This window comes from Arachis stenosperma, chromosome 1 (genome assembly GCF_014773155.1).
Source record: "Arachis stenosperma cultivar V10309 chromosome 1, arast.V10309.gnm1.PFL2, whole genome shotgun sequence".
Taxonomy (NCBI): domain Eukaryota; kingdom Viridiplantae; phylum Streptophyta; class Magnoliopsida; order Fabales; family Fabaceae; genus Arachis; species Arachis stenosperma.
The window spans coordinates 130,380,853-130,395,823 of NC_080377.1; the positions used below are offsets into that span (position 1 = coordinate 130,380,853).

General features: G+C 38.6%; 1 non-coding gene across 1 annotated transcript; it reads right to left on the reverse strand.

The window, feature by feature from the left end:
- Positions 1–1,795: 1,795 nt before the first annotated feature.
- On the reverse strand, positions 1,796–1,903 carry LOC130954919 (small nucleolar RNA R71). Its single transcript, XR_009076492.1, has one exon. It is a non-coding gene; the product is annotated as a small nucleolar RNA R71 (small nucleolar RNA).
- Positions 1,904–14,971: the final 13,068 nt, after the last annotated feature.

Here is a 14,971-nt window from a genome sequence, read left to right on the forward strand (position 1 = left end):
TGTTTGAACATTCAAAATTTCTAAGTTTGGTGTCTTGCATGTCTTTCTTTTCTTAAAAAAATTTTAAAAAATATGTCCTTGATGTTCATCATGATCTTCAAAGTGTTCTTGATGTTCATCTTGACATTCAAAGTGTCCTTGCATGCATTACTTGTTTTGATCTTGCATTTTTATGTTTTATCTCATTTTGTTATTTTTCTCTCTCTTCATTAAAAATTCAAAAATAAAAAATATATTTTCAAGTAAATAATACAGAGAAATGAAGGTTCAAAACATAAGGCAGAAGAATCACAGAGAAAAAGAGCTCACTAGCGTTAAAACACCAGTAAAGAGGCAATTTGGGCGTTAAACACCAGAATGGCTATCATTCTGGGCGTTTAACACCAGTAAAGGTACCATTCTGGGCGTTTAAAAAAACGCCCAGTAAAGAAGGATTTCTGGTGTTTAACGCCAGCCAGAGTATCTGGCTGGGCGTTAAACGCCCAAAGAGGCAGCCACATGGGCGTTAAACGCCAGAATGGATATCATTCTGGGCGTTTAACACCAGGATGACACAAGGGAGGTAATTTCATTTCCAATTCAAGTTTTTTCAAATTTTCTTGTTTTAATTCATAACTTTAAAATCTTATCTTTCCACATTTTCAAAAATCCTTACTAACGATTAATGTTTTGATTCAAAAAATTGCAAGTTTGTTACTTTCTTGTTAAGAAAGGTTCAATCTTTGAATTTTAGAGTCATATCTTTTAGTTTCTTGTTAGTCAAGTCATCAATTTTAAAAATAAAATCTTTTTCAATCATATCTTTTCAATCATATCTTTTTAAAATCATATCTTTTTCAATCATATCTTTTTAAATTTTGATTTCAAAATCTTTTCTCTAACTTCTTATCTTTTCAAAATTATTTTCAAATCTTTTTCAATTAATTACTATTTCTTATCTTTTTCAAAACCACCTAACCACTTTTCCACTTCCAATTTTCAAAAATCACTAACCACTTTTTCAAAAATCTTTTTAATTAACTAATTGTTTTAGTTTTAATTTTTGAATAATCTCTCTCTCATCTCTTTCTATTTATTTGCTAACACTTCTCTTCTACTTATAATTTGAACTCTCTCCCTCCCTCTGTGTTCGAATTCTTCTTATTCTCTCTCTACCTTATTCCTCTATTCTTATTTTCTTCTAACACATCAAGGAATCTCTATACTGCGACAGAGAGGATTCCACTACTCCCTTTTGTTCTCTTCTTTTTCATATGAGCAGAAATAGGGATAAAAACATTCTTGTTAAAGCGGATTCTGAACCTGAAAGGACTCTGAAGAAGAAGCTAAGAGAAGCTAAAGCACAACACTCCATAAAGGACCTTACAGAGAAATCAAAAAAGAAGCAGACAAGGCAGCCGAACCCAACAACAATGCTAAAGATGCAAGGAAGATGCTTGGTGACTGTACTACACCAACTTCCAACTTCTATGGAAGAAGCATCTCAATTCCTGCCATTGGAGCAAACAACTTTGAGCTTAAGCCTCAATTAGTTTCTCTAATGCAGCAGAATTGCAAGTTTTATGGACTTCCATCAGAAGATCCTCATCAGTTCTTAGCTGAATTCTTGCAGATCGGTGATACTGTCAAGACCAATAGGGTTGATCCCGAGGTCTACAGACTTATGCTTTTCCCCTTTGCTGTAAGAGATAGAGCTAGAATATGGTTGGACTCACAACCTAGAGAAAGCCTGAACTCTTGGGACAAGTTGGTCAGTACTTTCTTAACGAAATTCTTTCCACCTCAAAAGATGAGCAAGCTTAGAGTGGAAGTCCAAACCTTCAAACAGAAGGAAGGTGAATACCTCTATGAAGCTTGGGAAAGATACAAGCAATTAACCAAAAGGTGTCCTTCTGACATGCTTCCAGAATGGAGCATCATATGTATATTCTATGATGGTCTGTCTAAATTGTCTAAGATGTCATTGGACCATTCTGCTGGTGGATCTCTTCATCTGAAAACCCCTGCAGAATCCCAGGAACTCATTGAGATGGTTACAAATAACCAGTTCATGTACACTTCTGAAAGAAATCCTGTGAATAATGGGATGACTCAGAAAAAAATGATTTCTTGAGATTGATACTCTGAATGCCATATTGGCTCAGAACAAAATATTGACTCAGCAAGTCAATATGATTTCTCAGAATCTGACTGGATTGCAAGCTGCATCAGGCAGTGCTAAAGAAACCTCCTCTGAAGGAGAAGCTTATGACCCTAAAAATCCTGCAATGGAAGAGGTGAATTACATGGGAGAATTCTATGGAAACACCTATAATTCTTCATGGAGGAATCATCCAAATTTCTCATGGAAGGATCAACAGAAGCCTCAACAAGGCTTCAACAACAATAATGGTGGGAGAAATAAGTTTGGCAATAGCAGACCTTTTCCATCATCTTCTCAGCAACAGACAGAAAATTCTGAGCAGAGCCTCTCTGACTTAGCAAACATAGTCTCTGATCTATCTATGACCACTCTCAGTTTCATGAATGAAACAAGGTCCTCCATCAGAAATTTGGAGGCACAAGTGGGTCAGCTAAGTAAAAGAGTTACTGAAACTCTTCCTAGTACTCTCCCAAGCAATACAGAAGAGAATCCCAAAAGAGAGTGCAAGGCCATAACTATAACCAAAATGGCCGAACCTGGAGAGAGTGAAAAGGCAATGATTCCCAGTGAGAAAGACCTCAAGGGACGTCCACTGACCAATAAGAAGTTTTCTATTGAGGAACCAAAGGAATCTGAGGCTCATACAGAAACCATAGAGATTCCACTGAACTTACTATTGTCATTCATGAGCTCTGATGAATATTCTTCCTCTGAAGAGGACGAAGACACTGTTGAAGAGCAAGTTGCTCAGTATCTAGGAGCAATCATGAAGCTGACTACCAAGTTATTTGGTAATGAGATTTGGGAGGATGAACCTCCATTGCTCATCAATGAACTGAATACATGGATTCAGCAGACATTACCTCAAAAGAAACCGGATCCCGGAAAGTTCTTAATACCTTGCACCATAGGCACCATGACCTTTGAAAAGGCTCTGTGTGACCTGGGGTCAGGTATCAACCTCATGCCACTTTCTGTAATAGAGAAACTAGGGATCTTTGAGGTACAAGCTGCAAGAATCTCACTAGAGATGGCAGACAAATCAATGAAATAGGCTTATGGCCTTGTAGAGGATGTCTTAGTGAAAGTTGAAGGCCTTTACATCCCTGCTGACTTCATAATCCTAGACACTGGAAGGATGAGGATGAATCCATCATCCTTGGAAGACCCTTCCTAGCCACAGCAAAGGCTGTGATTGATGTGGACAGAGGAGAGTTAGTCCTTCAAGTGAATGGGGACTACCTTGTATTTTAGACTCAAGGATCCTCTTCTGTAAACATGGAGAAGAAGCATGAAAAGCTTCTCTCAATACAGAGTCAGATAGAGCCCCCACACTCAACTTCTAAGTTTGGTGTTGGGAGGCCACAACTATGCTCTGAGCATCTGTGAAGCTCTGTAAGAGCTTTCTGTCAAGCTATTGACATTAAAAAAGCGCTTATTGGGAGGCAACCCAATTTTATTTATCTATATTAATTATTTTTTCATTTTATTTTTTAGTGTTAGTCTATGTTTTCTTTAGGTTGATGATCATGTGGAGTCACAAAAATACCTGCAGAATTAAAGCAAAATAAAAAATAGCATCAAAATCAGCACACCCTGGAGGATGAGCTTACTCGCATTTAAACGCCAGTAAGGCTAGAAAATTGGGCGTTTAACGCCCAGTCTGGCACCATTCTGGGCGTTAAACGCCAGAACTGGCAGCCAGACTGGCATTTAACGCCAGAAAGGGGTATCAGCCTGGCGTTTAATGCCAGAAATGCCACATAGAGGGCGTTTAAACGCCAGAAAGGTGCAGGAATGAGAAATCCTTGATACCTCAGGATCTATGGACCCCACAGGATCCCTACCTACCCCAACTTACTCTCATTCCTCTTCACACCTTCCCATAACACTCTTCCCCAAATAGCATTCACCTATCAAATCCTACCATCTTCCCCATAATCTTTTCACCACTCACATTCGTTCACTATTTCCCAAAAATAAACCCCTCCTACCCCCACCCACTCAAATTCAAACCATTTTCCTCCCAAACCCAACCCCTATCACACGGATTCCCTCTCCTCCTTACCCTATAAATACCCCTCATTATTCCTTCATTTTCACACATCACAAACACTCCCAACCCCCCTTGGCCGAACCACTCCTACACCTCCATCTCCTCCATTTCTTCTTCTTCTCTCATTTCTTTCTTCTTTTACTCGAGGACGAGAAAATCTTTTAAGTTTGGCATGGGAAAAAGTGTTACTTTTTGTTTTTTCATAACCATTAATGGCACCTAAGACCGGAGAAACCTCTAGAAAGAGGAAAGGGAAGGCAATTGCTTCCACCTCCGAGTCATGGGAGATGGAGAGATTCATCTCAAAGATCCATCAAGACCACTTCTATGAAGTTGTGGCCAAGAAAAAGGTGATCCCCGAGGTCCCTTTCAAACTCAAAAAGAGCGAATATCCGGAGATCCGATAAGAGATTCGAAGAAGAGGTTAGGAAGTTCTCACCAACACCATCCAACAAGTCAGAATCTTAATGGTTCAAGAGTTCTATGCTAACGCATGGATTACTAAGAACCATGATCAAAGTGTGAACCTGACCCAAAGAATTGGCTCACAGTGGTTCGGGAGAAATACTTAGATTTCAGTCCGGAAACCGTGAGGTTGGCATTCAACTTGCCAATGATGCAAGGAGATCTTCATCCTTTCACAAGAAGGGTCAACTTTGATCAAAGGTTGGACCAAGTCCTCATGGATATCTGTGTGGAAGGAGCCCAATGGAAGAGAGACTCCAAAGGCAAGCCGGTTCAACTAAGAAGGCTTGACCTCAAACCCGTGGCTAGAGGATGGTTAGAGTTCATCCAACGCTCTATCATTCCTACTAGCAACCGGTCCGAAGTAATCGTGGATTGGGCTATCATGATCCATAGTATCATGATTGGAGAGGAAGTGGAAGTTCATGAGATCATACCTCTAGAACTATATAAGGTGGCTGACAAGCCCTCCACTTTGGCAAGGTTAGCCTTCCCTCATCTCATCTGTCATGAAATTCAGCCAGAATTATCATAAAGGAAGACATCCTCATTGAAGAGGACAACCCCATCACTAAAAAGAGGATGGAGCAAACAAGAGAGCCCACTCATGGACCTCAGCAAGAGCATGAGGAAGTTCCTCATCAAGAGATCCCTGAGATGCCTCAAGGGATGTATTTTCCTCCACACAACTATTGGGAGCAACTCAACACCTCTTTAGGAGATTTGAGTTCCAATATGGAGCAACTAAGGATGGAGCACCAAGAGCACTCCATTATCCTCCATGAAATTAGAGAGGACCAAAGAGCCATGAGGGAGGAACAACAAAGGCAAGGAAGAGATATTGAGGAGCTTAAGCACTCCATAGGATCTTCAAGAGGAAGAACTAGCCGCCGTCACTAAGGTGGACCCGTTCTTTAATTTTCTCGTTCTTATTTCTTTGTTTTTCATTTTTTTATGCTTTATGTTTTGTCTATATTTGTGTCTTTATTACATGATCATTAGTGTCTAGTGTCTATGTTTTAAAGCTATAAATGTCCATGAATCCTTCACCTTTCTTAAATGAAAAAATGTTTCTATTTGCAAAAGAACAAGAAGTACATAAATTTCGAATTCTATCTTGAAAATAGTTTAATTATTTTGATGTGGTGGCAATACTTTTTGTTTTCTGAATGAATGCTTGAACATTGCATATTTTTTATAGTGAAGTTTATGAATGTTAAAATTATTGGCTCTTGAAAGAATGATAAAAAAAAGAGAAATGTTATTAATAATATGAAAAATCATAAAATTGATTCTTGAAGCAAGAAAAAGCAGTGAAAAATACAAAGCTTGCAAAAAAATGCGAAAAATAAAGAAAAAAAAAAGAAAGAAAAAGAAAAAGCAAGCAGAAAAAGCCAATAGCTCTTTAAACCAAAAGGCAAGAGCAAAAAGTCAGTAACCCTTTAAACTAAAAGGCAAGGGTAAGGAGGATCCAAGGCTTTGAGCATCAGTGGATAGAAGGGCCCAAAGGAATAAAATCCTGGCCTAAGCAGCTAAATCAAGCTGTCCCTAACCATGTGCTTATGTCATGAAGATCCAAGTGAAAAGCTTGAGACTGAGTGGTTAAAGTCGTGATCCAAAGCAAAAGAGTGTGCTTAAGAACTCTGGGCACCTCTAATTGGGGACTCTAGCAAAGCTGAGTCACAATCTGAAAAGGTTCACCCAGTTATGTGCCTGTAGCATTTATGTATCCGGTGGTAATACTGGAAAACAAGATGCTTAGAGTCACGACTAAGACTCATAAGTAGCTGTTTTCAAGAATCAACATACTGAACTAGGAGAATCAATAACACTATCTGAATTCTTAGTTTCTATGGATGCCAATCATTCTGAACTTCAAAGGATAAAGTGAGATGTCAAAACAGTTCAAAAACAAAAAGCTACTAGTCCCGCTCATCTAATTGAAACTAAGCTTCATTGATGTTTTGGAATTTATTGTATATTCTCTTCTTTTTATCCTATTTTGTTTTTAGTTGCTTGGGGACAAGCAACAATTTAAGTTTGGTGTTGTGATGTGCAAATAATTTATATGCTTTTTGGCATTGTTTTTAGGTAGTTTTTAGTAAGTTTTAGTTACTTTTTAGTATATTTTTATTAGTTTTTATGCAAAAACCACATTTCTGGACTTTACTATGAGTTTGTGTGTTTTTCTGTGATTTCAAATATTTTCGGGATGAAATTGAGGAACCTGAGCAAAAATCTGATTCAGAGGCTGAGAAAGGACTGCAGATGCTGTTGGATTCTGACCCTCCTACACTCGAAGTAGATTTTTTAGAGGTACAGAAGCCAAATTGGCGCGCTCTCAATTTCGTTGGAAATTAGACATCTTGGGCTTTCCAGCAATGTATAATAGTCCATACTTTGCCCGAGATTTGATGGCCCAAACTGGCGTCCAAACTTCCACCAGAGACCCTTTTTTGGCGTAAAACGCTAGAACTGGCACCAAAGCTAGAGTTAAACGCCCAAACTGGCACCCAAGCTGGCGTTTAACTCCAAGGATGGCCTATGCACGTGAAAACTTCAAAACTCAACCTAAGCACACACTAAGTGGGCCCCGAAAGTGGATTTCTACACTATCTACTCATTTTCTGTAAATCTAGGTTACTAGTTTAGTATAAATAGCTCTTTTGACTATTGTATTTGGGATCTTTTGGAATATCTTTGGATCATCTTTTGATCTTTTGATCACTCTGGGAGGCTGGCCATTCGGCCATGCCTAGACCTTTTTCTCTTATGTATTTTATACGGTGGAGTTTCTACACCTCATAGATTAAGGTGAGGAGCTCTGCTGTTCCTCATGAATTAATGCAAGTACTATTATTTTTCTTTCAATTCACGCATACTTCTTCTCCAAGATATACTCTCGTACTTAATTCAGTTAAGTCAGAATGACGGGGTGACCCGTGACAATCACCCATTATCTTCGTTACTCGCTTAGCCAAGATCCGCGTGCCTGACAACAACAAGCGGTCTACATGATGTTTAATGTAGTCATTGGACGACAGCTGGAGTTTATTCTCTTGGGTCTCTGATCCGCAATTCGCATCGTCTCTCCTGACAACAGAGCATCCAAATCTGAGATTAGAACCTTTGCGGTATAGGCTACAAACAATTGGCAGCATTCCTGAGATCTGGAAAGTCTAAACCTTGTCTGTGGTATTTTGAGTAGGATCTAGGACGGGATGACTGTGACGAGCTTCAAACTCACAACTGTTAGGCGCAGTGATAGTGTGCAAAAGGATCAAGGTATCCTATTCCGACACAAGTGAGAACCGACAGATGATTAGCCCTGCGGTAGCTGTGCCTGGTATTTTTCATCCGAGACGAAAAATCCGACAGTTGATTAGCCATACAGAAACCGTAGCCGGATCATTTTCACTGAGAGGATCATACAGCTTGCCATGGAAGGGAGGACGCATGATTGGATGAAGACAATAGGAAAGCAGAGGTTCAGAAGCAACAAAGCATCTCCAAACGCTTATCTGAAATTCCCACTAATGAATTACATAAGTATCTCTATGTTATTTTCTGTTTTATTTATCTTTTAATTATCAAATCCTCATAACCATTTGAATCCGCTTGACTGAGATTTATAAGATGACCAAAGCTTGCTTCAAGCCGTCAATCTCCGTGGGATCGACCCTTACTCACGTAAGGTATTACTTGGATGACCCAGTGCACTTGCTAGTTAGTTGTGCGGAGTTGTGAAAAGTGTGATCACAATTTTGTGTACCAATAATGAACCAAACACAGTACTCATGGTGAAACAATTGTATAGTACTAAGTGAACGAAACATAATCCATTATATAAAATCAAATTCAAACAACTCTGCCTACAATTTACAGATTATCAATTCAATTCAATTCAGTACACCTCTATCCATTTAATTCAATTCAAATTTGCAATTGCATTCCATTCAATTCGATTCAAAATTGAATAATCCAAACTTCGTCATCAGTTTGATTCGTTTTAGAAGAATAATCTGTATCGCTCTCATTCAACTGATTTAAAGTTGAGTCATTCATTGTTTTGATTCATAAGTGCATATTGAAGAAGAAAACGAAAAAGAATAGAAAGAAGATAAATACAACGTAACCAGATCGAAAAAAGAAAACGATACAAATACTTGAACATATGGAATAGTAGTACGAGTGAATTGCTCTACTTGTAGCTATGACCTATGAATTCATGATTTTGATTAAGATAGTAATTTATTTGGGATATTTAATTAATGGTATTGGTTTTGGGGGAGTTCTATAGTGTTTAAAGAATTAGTACTTAACTTGTTTAAAAAATAAGAGAAAAAAATTTGAACTCCACTTTTTATATTTATATCATGTAATATAAAAATTAGAAAAAAGGACAAATTAGTCCCTGAGCTTTTAAATCATGGACTAATTCATCCCTGAAGATCTAAAAATACTAAAATGCCCCTTACTATTCAAAACGTGTGACGGATCGATCCTTCCGTGCAAAATGCTCTCCCAAACGTAACGGAGACAGGTGATGTATCATTTAGTTGGCGTGTGTTGGGTCTAGGTGTCAAGACGGTACCGTTGAGCAAGCTTGGTGTGGCCATTTTGGAAAAAGTGTTGGACAAATAGGTCCTTATGATTTAAAACGGCAACATTTTGAGAACATTGGCTGTAGTCCTTGAGTTTCAACATAATTCCAAAGAAGTCCATATGAATCACACACAATTACCTGATGCCCTAGCACACATATGTATGATCTTTCCCTAAAAAAAACAATTGATCTTCTTCCCTTCGTCGTTTTCGTGTAACGTTGCACCGGTAAAGCTTCGTTGGTGGAGTTGAGGGTGTAATCTGTACTGGTAAGTACCCTTATTGTGAAAATGAATGGGACTGTTACTTTCGAAAGTTATCTACTATGCATGTCGTGGGTTGGGGTTTAGGTGGTGTAATGTAGTGTTGGGAGGGGCATGGAAGATGGGTTGTGTGGGGGGGGGGGCTTATGGCTTAGGTAGTTGTGTATTTGCTAATGTTTAGTGCTATCGTTGAGTCAAACAATGCTACAGATGGTAGATATTTTCATGGTTCCTGTTTTTCATCACAGGGGCTACTTTCAAAAGGCTCCGACTGGTGAGTTAGTTGACGAAAGGATTTTCTATCGGTAAAGAATTTAATAAAAGTAATTGCGTTGTAAGTATAGCTTCTAAACCAATAGAAAATCCTTTCGTACAAACGTTTGGTTGTCACAAGTAACAAACCCAATAAAATTTATAAACCGAAGTATTCAAACCTCGGGTCGTCTTCTCAAGGAATTGCAGGGAAGCATGATTTATTATTGGTTATGGAAAACATTATTTTGGGTTTGAAAGGGTTTTGAACAGGAGAAAGAGATTGCAGGAATTAATAAATTAATAACTAATAAAACTCTTGGCAAGGTATGAAAACTGAAAGTCCTATCCTAGTTATCCTTATCAATGGTGATGGGAATTATATTTTTGCTACCACTAAGTCAACCTCTAACTATGAAGGTAAGTTAAGTGGACAAATCAATTTAACACCTAAAGTCCTAGTCAACTCCTAGGAAAAGACTAGAGTTATAGGAATCTAAATTAATCAGCAAAGATAACAATTATCAATCACAATGAGTTTGACGACTCAAGAGTTACCAATTAATCAACCAAAGCCAAAAGGGAAAAATATAAATTATTTATATAATAAATAGAAGAAAGCAATCATGAGTCTGAAATACCTCAAATTGAATTAATAAAGATATCAAATGTAACATGGGAGTTCATAAATTAAGTTGGAAAATAAATAAAAGGAACATTGAACCTGAGATAAAGAAGATGAAAATATTCCTAAATCCTAACAAAAATCCTAATCCTAATCCTAATCCTAAGAGAGAGGAGAGGGCCTCTCTCTCTAAAAACTACATCTAAATCCTAAAACTATGTATGAATGTATGTTGTATGATGTATCCAGTGTCTAGTATCTTGATGAATGGATGGATTCCTCCATTTATAGCCCTTTAATCTGTGTTCTCTAGGCTTGGATTTGGACCAAAAAGGGCCCAGAAGTCACTGGGGCCGACTTCTACAAATTCTACAGATCGCGCATGTCACGCATCCGCGTTGGTCACGCGGTCGCATCATCTGGAGTGTTGCTCTTCCACGCGGTCGCGTCAGTCATACGTCCGCGTTAGTTGTGTTTCGCGAGTCACGCGTTCACGTCATTTATGCGCTTGCGTCGATGCCAATTTACGCAAAGCACGCGTTCGCGTCGTCCATGCGGACGCGTCGCTGCCAGTTTCTCTAAAAACTCCAATTTGTGCTTTCCTTCCATTTTTGTTTGTTTCCTTTCCATCCTTTAAGTCATTCCTGCCCTATAAAACTTGAAAGTACTTAACACACAAATCACGGCATCGAATGGTAATAAAGGATAATTAAATTTAATAATTTCAAAGCATAAGAAACATGTTTTCTCATATGTCATATCATAAGGAAGGAATTGTAAAACCATGCAAATTCATATGAATAAGTGGGTGAAGAGTTGATAAAATCATTCAATTTAAGCACAAGATATATCATAAAATAGTGGTTTATCAACCTCCCCACACTTAAATAATAGCATGTCTTCATGCTAAATCCAAGAGAAAAGAGTAAAGGTAAAATGGTGGAATCATATGCAATGCAATCTATTCTAAATGCAACTACCTAAATGAGTCATGTAATTCTAGTTATTATTCACCTATATATAAGGCTTACATGTAGTTAAATTAATTCATATCTTCAAGGAATCATACATGTACAATTAGGGCCAAATCATATCAAAGCACAGTTACAATTGAGTTGAGTTAAGATAGTTCACAACTTGCAAGACAATTAATAATTAAACATGGACATATGAGAATGAGCTATTGAACCCTCACTGGATTGTGTGTATACTCTCTAGTCACTCAGTGTTTGGGGTTAATTACTCTCTCTTCTTTTCTAGTCATGCTTTCTAAAACTTTGTTTTTCCTTTAATCAATCAACAATTATTGAATATAGACATACAAAAATCATGAGGTCTTTTCTTAAGTTGTAATGGGGCTGAGGTAAGGGTAAGGATGTATATATAAGGCTAAGCGAGCTAACAAAGTGAATCTTTGACTAGTCTAAGATCTCACCTAACATATACATATTTTATATAATTTCATAATTCTCCACCTAGCTACCCAAACCTTTCCACCTTTGTGTTACATGCTCATGCATCAAAATTTATTCTTGACTTTTGTCCCATGTGCATTGATTTCTTGTAATTGCATTTGGGGTAATTTTTGTTTCCCCTTATTTAAATACTAATTTTTTTTTAATGCACATGGTAATTTAATTGTTTTGATTTCACATGAGCATACTTCCCAAATTTTTGAAACATCTTATTTAATACAAATTCCTACTTTGTTTCTGTCATTCCATGTTCCCATAAAATTTCCCATTCTTAAATTTTTACACACTATCTATCTTAAGCTAACCAAGGATTCAACTTGGGATTTTTATTTTGTTTTTCTGCTTAAGGCTAGTAATGTGGTTATAAAATAGGAGAGGATTAAAAAGCTCAAGGGGGCTAACAAGGATGGCATAAATAATGGCCTCAATCATCTTCTTGGTATGCATCTATATTCTATAATTGGACATATAGATTAAAACAAAATAAAGATTGCAAGCATAGAAAAGAAGTGCGAAACACACAGGGATAAAATTTATGGTTTGATGTAACCATACAATTAAGCTCAAAACTCACGGGCTGTGTGTTCTTAAGCTCATAAATCACATATCAGTTATGTATGTCATGCAAGTAGAAATTAAGAGTTTCCTATTCAACTCAATGTAAATCTTTAAGGTGCCCCTTAAAATCTTAGTGTTTCTCCTTGAAGAAATGTTGTTAACTAACTAATATGTAATGCTATATATACAAGGTGTGTGGATTGTTTTAATATACTACGGTTCCTAGCTTACTCTTTTTATTTTTCAATTAAACCAAACTATCATATGCTAAAAAGGGTAAACTATACTAATTAATCCACTTAATATATAACTAGTAAACTAAGGTACAAATTAAGCTAAAATATCCAAGATATATACAGCCCAAAGTGCAGAATGCAAAAGTACAGCAAAAGCAAAAAGGAGAAAAATGTGCAAATAAAATACAGAAAATGGACAAAATAAGATAAGAGTCTGTAGTGGTTCACCAAAAGAAATATATGCCAGAGATGGAGACCTCCCCACACTTTAAATAATAGCATCGTCCCCGATGCTCACTCAAATTGGGTGTGAAGAAGTGTCATCTCCGGAAGGATGGGCTGCTGGTGTCTCAGTAGTAGGCTGAGGGTCTGCAGTCTCTGTGAGTGTAGGAGGAGCGGTCTGCTGAAGTGGAGGCTCTGTCTGTAGAGGAATGTCCAGATCAGCGGCCTGTAGCTGGTGGTGCTCCTCATGATGTGGTGTAGTGTGCTCGGGTCCTCCCTGCTCAGCCTGGGTACGTGCCTCCTCCTCATGATCGCTCGCCTCCTCCTCAGATGTGTCGGATGGTGTGTCGGGCTCGGAGGGGATGTCGCCACCGGATCGGATCATAAGCTTGAGGTGCTCATAGCGTCGCTTGTGGTGACGCTCAGACCTCTCATAACGGCGCCTGTGGCGGCGGTCCATCTGATCCATATGGTCAAAGAGGCGGTGCACCAGATGATAGATAGGCTCAAGAGCAGGTAGAGGTGCAGTGGATGGGGCTGGAGCAGTGGATGCTAAAGGAGCGGTCGAAGCGGAAGGGGTAGCTGAAGATGTGGGCGCATCAGCAGAATCAGGGACGAAAGTCGGCCGGTAACCCAAGGCGAGGAACTTCTTGCTGTGAGGGATAATCTTTCGACACTCTGCAGCAGGTGGCTTCTCATCATCGAGCTCCCAGGGTACGTCAGCTCGGCGGCCAAGCTGAGTAATCAGATAGGGGAAAGGGAGGGTGCCTCGGACGTGGACCCTGGCTATGTAGTACCAGATGAAGCGGGACAGATAAAGGTCCTTACCCTCCATCACACACCAGATAAGGGTAATCATGGCAGCTGGCACCTCCGTCTCATGAGTGCTCGGCATGATGTAATTACTCAGAATTTGTTGCCAGAGCTGGGCCTCATCATTCAAATACTGGAGCTTGATTCCCTTGGGTGCCAGTGGATTCTTTCCCATGACCCATGGGGCAGTAGGGTCAAGGGTGACTTTCTGCTTGACTGCGTCCCAGTCAAATCTCATAAATCTCATATCCTCTTCATCCCTTTGGTAACCGTCTAGCTGATCTGTCTTAGGTGGGAGCTGGAAGATGTCTTCAATGGCTTCCTCAGTAATCAGAATTTGCTTCCCTCTAAGGTGCACTGCATCTAGGGAAGTTCTGAAGTAGTTACAGTAGAATTCTCTGACCCAGGAAGCATTTACCTCTATCAAGTTCCTTTCCAGAAAGAACCAGCCTCTTTGTTTAATCTGTTCAGAAGTGTACTGCTAAAGTTCTGCCGGAATTTTGAGAGTTTGTTCCAGGTAGAGGTTCTTGGAAGTGGCAAAGACAGGATATCTGAGCTCACAGTATTTGTTACCAAACTTGATGGGGTCTGTTGCAGGGATCAATTGATCAGCCTTTTCCTGCAGGGTAAAGTTCTTCTCCCGCCAGGAATCATCATATAAAATATCAAGGATGGTCATAGAGGCTTCACCTCATTTCCTTTTGCCTGTAGTGGCCTTAGCCTTTCCTTTGCCTTTAGGGTCAGACATCCTAAAAAGTAGAAGTTCCAGGATATAATTGAAGAAGTAAAGCAAGAAAACAGGTAGGCAAATAGCAATATAAGCACAGAATGGCAACAGAGCAAAAGAAGCATGAATTGAGTCACACATATGTGCACTTTAAATTATGTTTGAATGAAAAGGTTTGAATATAAAAAGGACAATCCAAAATATATAATGAGTAGAATACAAGTTAAGTAGGAAAAATAATAATCACGCCCGAGTTAAAAAGTTAAAGTAGTCAGGTAAAAGGAGAAGTTAGCAAGTGAAGAGGTTAGTAGGTAAAAAGGAGGTTAGAAAGTGAAAGCAGTGAGTTAGTGAAAAGAAAGTTAGAGTAAGTGGCATGACAATGGTGTCCTAGTTAATAATAAATTTTACAAATTTAAAGAACAAGTGACTCATATTCAAGCAAAGATTTCAGTTTAATTGATGATAATTCAAATAGATGCAAATGAAAATAGAATCATCAATAATGCAATTTATTGACCGGGGAATCAAAAG